The 12,839-nt window shown below is 40.9% G+C and overlaps 1 long non-coding RNA gene across 1 annotated transcript; it reads right to left on the bottom strand.

The window, feature by feature from the left end:
• Positions 1 to 1,177: 1,177 nt before the first annotated feature.
• On the bottom strand, positions 1,178 to 7,159 carry LOC100909405 (uncharacterized). Its single transcript, XR_595056.4, has 2 exons — positions 6,761 to 7,159; positions 1,178 to 2,550 (listed from the first exon to the last, which is right to left on the bottom strand). It is a non-coding gene; the product is annotated as an uncharacterized LOC100909405 (long non-coding RNA).
• Positions 7,160 to 12,839: the final 5,680 nt, after the last annotated feature.

The following is a 12,839-nucleotide window of genomic DNA, read 5'->3' as shown; positions in this document are numbered from 1 at the left end:
CTGACTGGAGGCGAAATGGTCCCAATCTCATGTCAGCTTTGAGAATCGGGAAGTTCAGTGTTGAACAAAAGGTAAGCAGTGATCTCTTTGTAGAGTTCTGAACGTTTCTGCCTGTGTAACTTCCCTCCCCACTAGTACTTTATCACGAGAATTCAGCCACTCATTTTAACTTCAGTCTTTCTCTCCACTCAGCAAATCCTTCTGCTCGAACAGCAAGAAAACTAGCCTACAGAAATGTCACAGGCTGAAGAGCCCTTGCTGCTCTTGCAGAGGACAGGGGTTTGGCTCATAGTACCAAGATACTATGGTAGTACCAAGTACGAAGGTACTTCATAACCTTAATTCCAATTATAGGGGAATCCAGCACTGTCTTTTGGCCTCTGTGGACACTGTACCCCAAGCTCATCCCTGGCTTTTACAGATATGAACAACCTCTCAACAGAATTTCAACATAAATGCTTAGATGTTTACAGCTATGCATTTCCATTGAGGATTGATATTCTCTCTCTCTCTCTCTCTCTCTCTCTCTCTCTCTCTCTCTCTCTCTCTCTCTCTCTGTCTCTCTCTCCCTTCCTCCCTCCCTCCCTCCCTCTCTTCCTCCATTCCTCCCTCCCTCCTCCCTCTCTCTCTTCCCCTCTCTCTTTTTTAGCCCAGACCGGCCTCTCTGGAATTCTATTTGTGCCCATAGATGACCATGAGCTCCTGCATCTACTTTTCACACACTGTGATTACAAACATGCACCACCATATCTGGGTCCCATAAACATTTAATTTCACCCCATCTTGTAGTATTTTTTTGGTTCTTTTTTTCGGAGCTGGGAACTGAACCCAGGGCCTTGCGCTTCCTAGGCAAGCGCTCTACCACTGAGCCAAATCCCCAACCCCCTATCCTGTAGTATTTTAAAATCGGAATTCATTTCAAAACATATTCTAATTTCTAATTCAATTTACCAACTCCTTAGTCATTGGGGATTTTGATTCTTAAACTGCAAGCATTTGAAATCCTTTGACAACTTTGATATAAGTGTGTAAATATTCTGGAGGACATCTTATAAGGACACACCCCCTAAGGGTTTGGATGTATTGATTTACATATGACTTGTTCACAGGCATAGGATAGTATCATGCACTCTGTAGGACTCAACATATACTGAGTTGAATGACTCACCACGCCATATTCTGACAAATGTTCATGACAGCTCTTTATAAGATGACAATTATCCCAATGCTTTTTTTCTTGTATATCTACTAGTTTCTCTCCATTAGTCATACGTTTTCTGTCACTGGTACATCATAAGAACAGGAGACAGTCTCTTAGGGGAAGTCTGTGGCAATAATTTATAAAGCTCACATTTGAAATAGTTTTCTTCTTTCAGCCCTTCTCCTGATTCATGATTGTTCATGAGACTGCTCAAAAAGAGATAACTGACACTCTCCCTACTCTAACATTTGAGACTTTGTTTTTTTCAATCTTTTGAGACAAAATTTCTCTATGTAGTCCTGTGGTTGTCTTGGTACTCACTCTCTAGACTGGGCTGCCCTCAAAATCAGAGATCTGCCTGTCTTTTTCTCCCAAGTGCTGGATTAAAGGTATGTGGCACCACCACCAGGCAAGAATCATTTCTTAATTTCCCAAATTCCACTGTCTTTTTCTCTTATAAATAAACATGACTTGAGGTTAAAACTGTTATAAACACACACCTTTTAATATATTTAATCTTCCTCCTGCCAACCTTATCTACATAAGTATGATTACAGAAAGAAGTGCAAATAGATTTATTCAGGCCTAACAAGGTATTATGCAGAGTATGACAGGCTGCTTTTACACCACTCAGGTCTTTTCAACTTTGGATTCAGGCAGGTCATGACTCTGGAAGACTGGACTCTGCTCTTTGTTAACAATGCTTCAAGCACTATTGCAAGCATCCAGCCTCCTTACGTGAGGTGTCTCTGATATGGCGGTACCAAGCAGGTTCCCTGGCAGCCTACAGGGATGGCACAATTGCCATGTGAAGGGAGAAATCCTCATACAGAGATGGCTGTTGATAGAGAAGAAAAATGCTTCTCTCTGTTTGACTCTCTGTCTCTGTCTCTGTCTCTGTCTCTGTCTCTCTCTCTCTCTCTCTCTGTGTGTGTGTGTGTGTGTGTGTGTGTGTGTGTGTGTGTGTGTGTGTGTGTGTGTATGCGTGCCCGTCCTCCCTCTCTGGTCCATTGAAAAGACATATGTCAGAAAAAATTTATTAAGACTCATGGGATGCTTTTGTCTAACATAGCTAGTGAGCTCTTGGCAATGCTTCCCCAATTACCTTGGCTTTTCTTTCACATTCCCAGTAGAACGTATCGACTTTTTGTTTCAAGTGCTACTTTCAAGAATAACCTAGATTAAAGGAGTAAGGTAAGCAGGCTGTTGAGATATTACATAACATGAGAAGATAATTTGCTTGACTTTGTGCAAGCCATAGAGCAACAATTCATTCGGCTGGTGGCGTACTTGCTGGCTTCCATCTCCTTGCTCTTTGAAAGCTCACAATCCATCCTGAGCCTGACCACCTAAGGAAAAACAAAAAGGTGGTACAGGTTACTTGGGATTGAATGGGCAATTTTCGCTGGGATGTTGGCTCTGAGCATCTTCATGAGTAAGGGGTTCCCTGGCAATTTGGACGGATACGCCAGTGTCGCACGGAGGAGCCTTCATTCTAATGAAACGTGAAAAGCTCTCGGTTGCTCTGGAAACAAGCACACAGCATTCTTAAGACTCTTGGTGAAAAGCTTCATCTTTTACTGCTAGAATTCTTTCTGTTAAGAAAAATCGAACATAACGTTAAAAAAATGTCTCCTTTACTGGAATTCTTACAGCGTTTTCTTTGTTCATGAAAAAAAATTACAGAAGACCCAGAGAGATAATAGTGAGCTACTAGGAATAACTTAAGACTGCCTGTGTGCTAACCATGGGCGAAGGTGTTAACACTTCTTTTTGCTGTTGCTGCTTCTTAAAACTCATCTGAGGTTCAAAAGACACTAAGGAGGATAACACTGCTTCCAACCTGTTCCTCATAAAATTTCCAATGGGACAGAAAATGAGAAAACAAATAAATTAGTAACTCAAACATACTGTATCTGAAATAAGAACTATGGACAAAAATTAACTATGGATGGGTAGTATGGACAAAATTATGTTCCCTCTACAGAAGTCTCATATAGAAGTCCTTACAACCGGAGATCCATAACTTAAGTGTATCTGGAGACTTACTTGAAGTTTTAATTATGTCCATGTGTCTGTGGGTAGGTATCTGGGGTACCCACAGAGGCCAAAAGAGTGTCAGGCACCCTACAGCTAGAGTTATAGAAGTTGTGAGTTGTCTGCTAAGGCTTCTAGGAATAAGACCTTGGTCCTCTGTAGGAGCTACAGGTGCTCTTAACTCCAGGGCCATCTGTCCAGACCCTGAAGGCGAGACTTAAAGAAAAGATTAAAAGGAGGACCGTAGGGTGGGCCCTAATCTAATTTCATATCCTTGCCAAGAAGAAGGATACAGAACTCAGATACTGGGGTTGCTCAAGCACTCAGCGAAAAGAGAATCTAAACTTACAAACACCCTGACCATGAGCTTTTAACCTCCACAACCAAGACATTTCTCTTACATAGGCCATTTAGTCTGTCCATCAGCTGTGGCAGGCCCAGCAAACGAATGCACACACAGAGACAATATTTGTTTTTGTTTCTTTCAATCTCTGGCCTCACAGAGAAAACAGTAGTTTAACAAAAACCTGAAGAAGAAAAGAGGCAGCCAGAGGATATCTAGGGGAGGAGCACTCAGGAAAGGGAGACACAATCTGGGGTGCCCTGAGGTGGAAGGATGCCAGCATGGTTTGAGGCTTAAGCATTGAACGAGGAACGTTCGTGAATAGGAGTCAGAGGCAGACTGTGTGAGAGCAGTCAATGCAGGCCCACAGTGTGCACAGAGGAGATGCTGTGAAGACCTGGGAAGACGTTTTGACATTGTCCAGATTGGTGTGACAGTGTGGGCCTGGTGGGTAGGCAGTACTGACACTAAAGGACAGCCACACACACAGTATGAGTCAACTCAGCAAAGCAATTATCCACCTACCATGTTCCTTTAAAATGACCTCTTACTTGTTTAAATAGACATAAAGCCTTTAACTTATCTATTTCAACAGTCAACTCCACTAATGGCAAAGTTGGTATCTGCATCAGTTCTCGGTTGTACGCACGTAATCATTCTGGATAAAATGCATTTAGTAAAATTCAGAAATTGGCTATTACCCTCTTAAATAGCTCCTAACGAGGTCTCCTTCCTTTCAGGGAATGTCATGTGTGTTAGGTTGCCTCATATTATGTTGTAAGTTAACCAAAACCTGGTTATCAACAAACAAACAAACAAACAAACAATAACAACAACAACAACATTCTTTTTCTCAATATACATTAGCTTCAGAAAAAAAATCCAAGTTTAGTCAAGCATGTTTCATGATAATCTCCAATGGTTCCGGTTATTTTCTGAGTTCTAGGATTTCCATTCTACTCTTTTTATACCATTTGCATTTCTTTTGACAGTCTCTGTCTGCACCTGTGAAATCAACCCTTGGTAAAACCGTCTGATATACCTGTCATGCTAGTCTACGTTCCTTTTCTACTAATCCCAGCCTCTGAAAAGCTGTTTCTTTTGATTTGTGATCAAGGTGATGGTGTAGAATTGTAAGAGAAGTCTGCATTTTTAAATTAATATTTAGGTCAGTTAGGTAATCAAATTGAATAAAAAAAATTTACACCAGACCCCCAAATTAATTTTAGGTAGTACATCAAACACCCACACATAAGATGGTGATACAGGGAAACATCCTTGTGACCTTGTTGGTAAGAGATGATTATTTATAGATTGGCCAAGGTACTTGCTTACCTGGGAGAAAAAAAACTACACATTTATAATAATCTAACAATGAGAGAGTTAAAAATACAAGCCGTAGAGGAGAAAAGTACATTTGGTTGTGGAACACCAGCTAGAATTTATAAGTTTGAAGTCAAGCGTAACTAATAATAAACAGACATAACCAAACAGCCCTTTACCAAAGAGGATATGTAAGTGGCTACTAATGGCATGAAAGACATTTTCTGTCACCAGTCAGCAGAGGTTTTTGTAAACCAACACCATATAACCAGCGAATGTTGATGAGGGTGAAATACTGAAATTTCTTATCAGTCAAGGCTAGTATGAGTACATTTCAAAAGCTTGTATTGTAACTCTAAGTGTAAGCAATTGGCATGTCTGAGCTATTCAACATTCAGGCACATATATTAAAAGAGGTTTATGCGTGGGACGACAGATAAGGCTAACATTTATTCATGTGAGCATTATCTGTAAGAACACTAAACCTGGAAATAAATGTACAGTATCACTATGGGAGGTTAGCCACAAATTACTTTCTTACTACATGATTGAACTTTTAGAAAATGATCCCATAGGCAAGGAAGTCTGTAAGCAAGGTTGTTGGTTGTTTGGGGCTGAAGGGACAGGGGATATCTTTGGAGGGTAATTCTTTTCAAGTGGTGAAAATGATGTAAAATTTGACTGCAGGAATGGTCCCACAAAGTGAATATTATAAAAATAATCACATACTTTGGATGGATGAATTGTATGGCTTGAACTATATCTCATTACTACCATTCTTAAAAAAAATATTTTGTGTATATCCAAAGCACCGGAGGTCACACAACGTAAGCGCAAAAGAGTATTTTTCAAAGACCCATTGCACTAAACAACATGCATACACTCAAATACAGTGTGGAACGAAGGAGCAGGGCATTATAGACTATTTGATGAATAACTATTATGACAGAAGGAACAAAGTCTAGAATACTTAAGGCTAAGGCAATGTCTATATTTAGGGTGAATGTGCTAATTTTTTCCGGACTGGAATGATGGAGATTTATACTAGATTATATCATCTAGATTATTGCCAGAGTAGGTTTGTTTAAGTGCTAAACTGTATTTGTAATTGGTGTACTATTTTCTGTGCTGTTTTTTTCAACAAATGTCAAACAGCTTCGACAACCTTGTTTTTCAGTAAGTAGTCTTACCAAGTAAGCAAAAACAAAGGGCTAAAAGCAACGTAAAGATTTTCAAGTTGTTCTAAATTTAATCGGATTATGTAGAATTTCAACAGTTTACTATACTCTTTTCAGTATGTTTGAACTGATCACACTGGACATATCACAACAAACGAGAAATTATCAAAATACAATAGTTTACCTTTTTACTCTAATTTATCCAAAACGGTGGAGTTTACTACCCACGGAAAGTGACTATTTCAGAATAAAAGGCTAGTCGGTTTGGCCACTGTTCAGAGGGGTTCCTGGTGGTCTTGACTAGTAACCAGTCCTGGGAGGAGGAGCAAACAGGCGTTTGGGATTCCCTGGGGAGTGTTCAGAACCTGTGCAAACCAAGCCTGGGCATCCTTACAGGATCTGGATCATTTCTGCAAGCACCAGGAAAGTAGTGCCGGCTCCCAGAAAGTGAAGAATTTACTTGGCCATTGCAATCTGCAAGCGTGTAAGGCCCCCTGGCCGTGAGTGGGTGTTTCCTCCTCCTATACAAGGTTGTGAAAGAAGAGTACGTGACAGATTTCGCGCTTCAACAGGGAGTGGGGGTGTTCACAGAACTGGTAACTCTAATCCACGACTCTCCAGGCTAATCTTAAGGGACGCAAAGTTTTTTTCTTTTTTTCTTTTTTTTCTTTTTTTTACCTGGACTGGCGTTGGCCGGCGAGGGACCAGCGAGGTTCCGGGTGTGGCCGGATGCCTTCCGCCGCGCAGGACACCTTGAACGTTCAGGATGCTCGCACTCCTGGGGCGGAGTCCACTAGGTATCAGGACGCAGACCGGGTGGGACAAGAGGAGGATACTCGCATCACTTAAACCGGCTTAGAGTAGCAGGAAGCTCTTCGGACTCGAACAAGACTCGATGCCACTCCGGGCAGCCCACACGGAACGGTTTTGCCTTTCTTCGGTCGCCGGGATCTTCTCGGTTCTGACAGGTCTGCTGGTGGCTTTGCAACTTTGGTAGAAGCGCGGCGTGGGTGCGGCTGACAGCTCTACGCACGCGCGGTACCCAGCCATGTCCAGCCCATCGCACAGGCCACGCCCACAGTGCAGACCACACCCACCGCTTAGCTTGGGCGGCTGGCTCGCTGAGTTGTGGCTAAGAACCGGTTGCTGCTGGTGCTTGAGGGCGGAAGAACACACACAGGATTCTGAATTAGCTGTAAACAGTGTCTACCTTCCACCAGAAATAACATCCATGCTAGACCCATGTAAACGGCAAGATCCTGTGCTTCAACCTAATGTCTCAGAATACGCGATTTTTCTCCATCGGGGTTTCTCGACCATCCTTGGTGGTGGTTGGACTAGGTGATCAGACTCTGTGTCCATAAACTGTAGTGACTTAGTATTTTGCAGTATCCCTGATTTCTAGTCTCTGGGTGCCAGCTTCAATCTCCCTGATTATCTCCCTGATTCTGAAAAACAAAAATGTACTCAAATGCTGCTAAGCATGTGCCGCTATCCCACAGGCTTAAAATACAGCAGAAGTCAGGAAATGTAACAAGTTTATTAACCTCTATCTGATAGAGTTAATATGATTTAATTTCTTCAGTTGTTCCAAAATTATTCTTCTTTACTTTATTGTTTGTTGGTACAATTTATATCTAGGATTAAGTTGATCACCTAACACATTTAGATGTCAATTATCTGGCTTCTTTCTGTTTAGTTCAGTTCTCCACTCTCTCTTGCTGTTTCCGTGACATTGACTAGGGCGGGTGTCCTTCCAGAAAGCCCTTCACTCTCTCTATTTGACTGTTTCTGCATATTGATAAGACCGGTGGAAATTCTAACTAGATGATTTTGCCGTTTTCAAATGGCTGTCTACCTATTCTAACAAGTTAATTTTATAAAATTCCCTGTCCTCTTTACCTCCGGGGATGTGAAACACCACCTATGTTAATTTCTATACTGTATATGGATCCTGATCTATGTTTTTTCTTTTCCGCACAGGTTAAATATTGTCATATTTAAATTTTCTCCATTTTAATTATAGTCTGTACAGTCTATTGCAATGTCTGAAAGGGTTAGGCCTGCCTCATAATGGCTGTCTTCTATATTTTTTTCCCACATAAACTATAGAATATAGCTCCATTAAAATACTTTCAGAGAAATGGACAATAATTTGATGTGTTTTCCTATTGAAGAGCAGAGTTTATTTTTCCTTTTACATAAAAAAAAAAAACCCAGTTTTGTGACATTCAGCAAGACTTTCTAGTGTTTTCCCCATCGGATGCTTACATGTCTTGTTCAATTTATTCCTAGGACAGTTCCTTTTATGTCTGCACTGTAAAATAGGCTCATCTCGCCTCTTCTTTCCAATGATTGCTTGGTGTCCCAAACAATGACCGTCATTTATATAATTTTATATCTTGCTGCTCTGTTTAATTTGTTACTGACTCAGGAGCTTTTCATCGAAAGCATCTTTCTTTTATGAAATTGTAGTCATGATTCATTGAAGCTCAAATTGCCCTTCCTTGGCACGTTTGCTCATCTGACACAGCTCCAGGGGCCTTGATAGTGCCCTTCCTTTCTACCATGTCAGGTACGGGCTCCTTCCGGTGTGGTTCCCTACCGTGCTGCTCCAGACCAAAAACCAACTGTTTCCCAGGGTGTCCTTACGGCTTCTGAGGAGATTACGTTTGCAGAATCCAATCTGTGAGCTTCAGAATGTTCACTGTTTAGCATGGCTTCTTACTCTCCCACAAAACATTTAGAAAATATGTGTTTTTTAGAGAGAAAAAATAAAACCAGATTTGTGGCAATAATGAACTTCTAAGTGAAAGAGTATAGGATATTTGCTTCCTTGCTATTTTATTTCACCTCTTCTCTTTCATGCTGAAAAGGATAAACTCCTGAATTGTATTGATGATTTGTCTTTGGCTAGTAAAATGCAAATGTAGTTAATCTATTAGGATTTGTTTCACAAGCAAATTTGCTTAGTTAAAAATAACATTAAAGGCAAGCTGTGGGTAAAATCCCATTATTATCTTCAAATATATTCTTTTGAGTGGACTATCTAACATATTTATTACTTTTTCCATTAACTTTTTATTCACTTTGCATCCAGATTTCATCCTCCTCTTTCCAGTCCCCCCTCTCATGACTACCCCCTCCCCATGCCTCTCCCCCTCTGAGAGGGGTGAGATTCCCCCTTTCATGTCAACCTACCCTGGCACCTCCAGTCACTCACTGCAGGTTCATCCTCTCCCACTGAAACGTACTTCATTTTTATTCTGAACATCCTTCAGCTGGATCTAAAAGACTATTGGATTTTTTTCTAGAAATTCTCAACATCAACTGACATTTTCCTTTGTCTAAGCTTCATGTCATAGAAAAATTAAAAATTTCAAGGCCAGAATTTTTTAATTACATTTTAATGGCTGTGATTTCTGATTTTATAATATTGTTAATCAGAATATTTTTTGTGTTATATTTCTTCATGTACTTTAATCAAGGTATACCATTTTTGCCTATGAATGTAAATTCTAGGCAATCTTAATAAATAATTGTTAAATTTCAGCTGTATTTAGAGATTGTGCTACACACTATTATTCATGTATTTCAAATTTTCTCTTAATTGTAATTCTTTCTGTCATGAATATAGTTGCCAGGTATTGGCTATATATTTTTCATAATTTTTTAACCACGAAACACAAATTGTGGAAAAATAAGATGTACTTTGTTTAGATGGTTTTGGTGTCTGAATTTTCGTTTATTTTAAAAGAAAATCTCAGTTCTTTTTTATAAGCATTTTCTTGCTATATTTTGCCTGTCATTCAACTTTTTTTTTTTCCTGAAATTCTCATCACTCCCGACTTACTCTTTCTTACCTATCTTGTTGACTTTTATGTGTGGCAGGGTTAGGTTTATTGGGATTGATCCTGGTTTTCCCCTTTTCTAAAGAGTGACGCCATCAACTGACTGATTATACAGTTGTCTAATGTATAATTATTAAATGTCTGACGTGGTTTGATAGCCATTATTATTGTTGAGAAAAGTGGACAAAGTTCAGGTAAGAAAGACTCAGCCCTTTATGTAAGTAGTTAGGAAAGTCACCTAGAATGTGATTTTTTTTTTTTTTTTTTGCACAAACACGTCAGATGGGTGAAGGAATTAGCCGCTTGGATAAATGAGGCGAGGATGTTCCTGGAACGGCATGGGTCGAGGCCCTGCAGCAGCGGAATACCCACGCTTGAATTCCTAAACACCGTTTACCCTTCCAAGCCTATTCCATTGCAATGATCCTTCATTACAATGGTCTTCAGGTATCTGATGTTTCAGTGTGAACTTTGTATTCTACCTCCAAGTCCTCAGATACAGTCTCAGAGATAGTTTTGGGTGTTTATCTGAAGCTTTATGGCCACAGGGGACATTTTTGTTACTGCAATATACACATCAACGAGAAGTACCTTGACTAACAAATATTCAAAAGGCATAAAGCATCCACTCTCCATTCTCAGAAATGGATAGGACCTTCTGAGTACTCTGGAAGCTATTTGGTTTAAAGCAGCTTTATCTTTTAAAAGCACGAATCTATAGCAAACAAAACGGAAAAGTGTATGGCAGAGAAAGTAGCAGGAAATGAGAGTATGTGTGAGAGAAAGCAAGGATGAGTTTAATCTGTAAACAGAAGGGTAGAATTAAAGATGGTAACAGCGAAGGGACAAACTTTGTATCTCTGCGGGGGAATTACTTCTGCCTTCTCTACGCAGTCTATTTGAAACACTTGAGCTTCCTCTTTTCTGTTTTCCACTGTCCTCTTTACGTTTCATTTTCTTGAGCCCGGCTGTCACAGTGAAATCTGCCTAAGTCACAATTCATGTGGAAAACTGAACCGTGCATTGTCAAATAGGACACAAAAGACTTCATTTGAGCTGAGCTCATGGCTCTTACAGACCAGCGCAAAGCCTTCAAGAGTGTTTCCGCACAGCCTAGGACGGCTCCTGCATTCTTAGTGTGCTATTGCCCCCTGCTGTTCATGTGACAGCATTGACTCCAGCAACGAAGGCTTCAGAACACGCTGTGTTTACAGCTTGCTCTCCGAAAAGTTAATGAAGATTTGAACAGACCAATTACGGAGACAGAAACGATCAGAGTTTCTGTCTGGTTTTGGGCGCTTTTGGGTTTTGGTTTTATTTCGTTTTTCTTATGAGTTCAGTTCCCCTTTCAAGTTTGTGAGGGAAGTAAGACACAAGTTCAGTAAAGTAGCGTAAAGACAGTTAGGAGTAGATTAAAAAAATATGGTGGAGGCAATATAAGCGCAAAAGGACTAGGCAACAGCGATGTCCATGCAGCAAGGACAAGGCAGTCAGTCCTGTACAACCCTGTCGCCTTCCCCTCGGTGCTCGAGCAGAAACACTTTGTGGAGGAACCTGGGTGGGCCTTTGTGAGCTTCAGTTTTGCTGCTTACTTCTGGATTTGGTCACAGATATTTCTTAAAGCTATTAGGATATGGACTGGGGGCCTCTACAGCAGGTCCCCGGCACACAATACGTGGAGCTCATTTCCTGAGTGGTTCTTAGACGTCCAAGCAGGTCAGGCAGGCTCTGTCTCCCGGAAGTCAGCCATGAGCACTGTGAGGACCTGAGCGAGCTTAGGAGTTATGCATTATGGGTTCCAGGCTTAGTCCCTCCGATTTGTGTGGATTCCTGCAAACCCTGTAGGATGAAGCAACAGGTGCCAGGATCCCCCCCCTCCCACAAGTGGCTCAAGGCTCAGCGGAAGCTATAGCCTTACTCAGCATTTGAGCAGAGCTCACTGTCTTTCTCTGTGAGTCACATGGTCAGAGCCAACTCTCCAGCCTTCTAATGGTTTTCTTAGGCTGCCAGTAATTGAGCATTTGTATTTCGGCCTGTTCACATCCTTATTACATCTGTGTAGGACACCCAAGGAAGGCTCAGTGGGAACCTGCAGGTTTCATTCCTTTCCACAGACCCAATGCTGTGAAGCCCGTGTTCAAAAGAGAGCTCACACTTAGGATTTTTAGAGAGAGAAAAAAATACCCAGTTTGCCATTTTTTTTTAAACTGTGCAAAGTTCACAGCTTTCTGGCACTTGCTTCTGTCTTTTTTGCTATTTCCAACCCAAGTTGTTCCCAATTAACTGTCTTACTTAATTTGTAAATTGCATATGTAAATTGCATATCTTTAAGAACAGGAAAAAGGGGAAAGAAAAACTGTAAGCATTAAATGGTCCCAAAATTTCCATAAGTTGGTGAGCCACAAATCTTCTAAGCACCCTGCAGGATCTTCTCCACAGCTGAATGTTCTATTTTTTTTCCTTCTGAGGTTCGGGGCTCACATCGACAGCTGATCCTGCTTTGGAAGGCCCACAGATGGATATAGTTGCAATGGACAACTCCACAGGATCAAACAAAACTGTGTTATAAAGATGCTGAAACTCTGTCATTAAATAACCCCCATGCATAGAAATGTCTGCACAATGCCCACATGCACATGTAAAATATCATCTAATTTTGTGCGTATACACTTGAATGTGTGTATGTGCACCATATGTGTACAGGAGCCCTCGAAGATCAGGGTCCACCTGGATGGTTGTGAATCTTTGTGTAGGTACTGGGAATTGAACCCTGGTCTTCTGCAAGAGCGATAGACACTCTTAACCACTGAATCATCTCTCCAACTCCAGAAAATAATCTTTAAATCATCCTTAGGGTGCTTATTTTTAAATAGCATCCCCTCTCAATTCAATTTGTCCCAGGGTTC

Source organism: Rattus norvegicus, chromosome 11, assembly GCF_036323735.1.
Source record: "Rattus norvegicus strain BN/NHsdMcwi chromosome 11, GRCr8, whole genome shotgun sequence".
Lineage (NCBI taxonomy): Eukaryota > Metazoa > Chordata > Mammalia > Rodentia > Muridae > Rattus > Rattus norvegicus.
The sequence above is the reverse complement of the archived record's forward strand: the minus strand, read 5'-3'. Positions and strand labels throughout refer to the sequence as shown.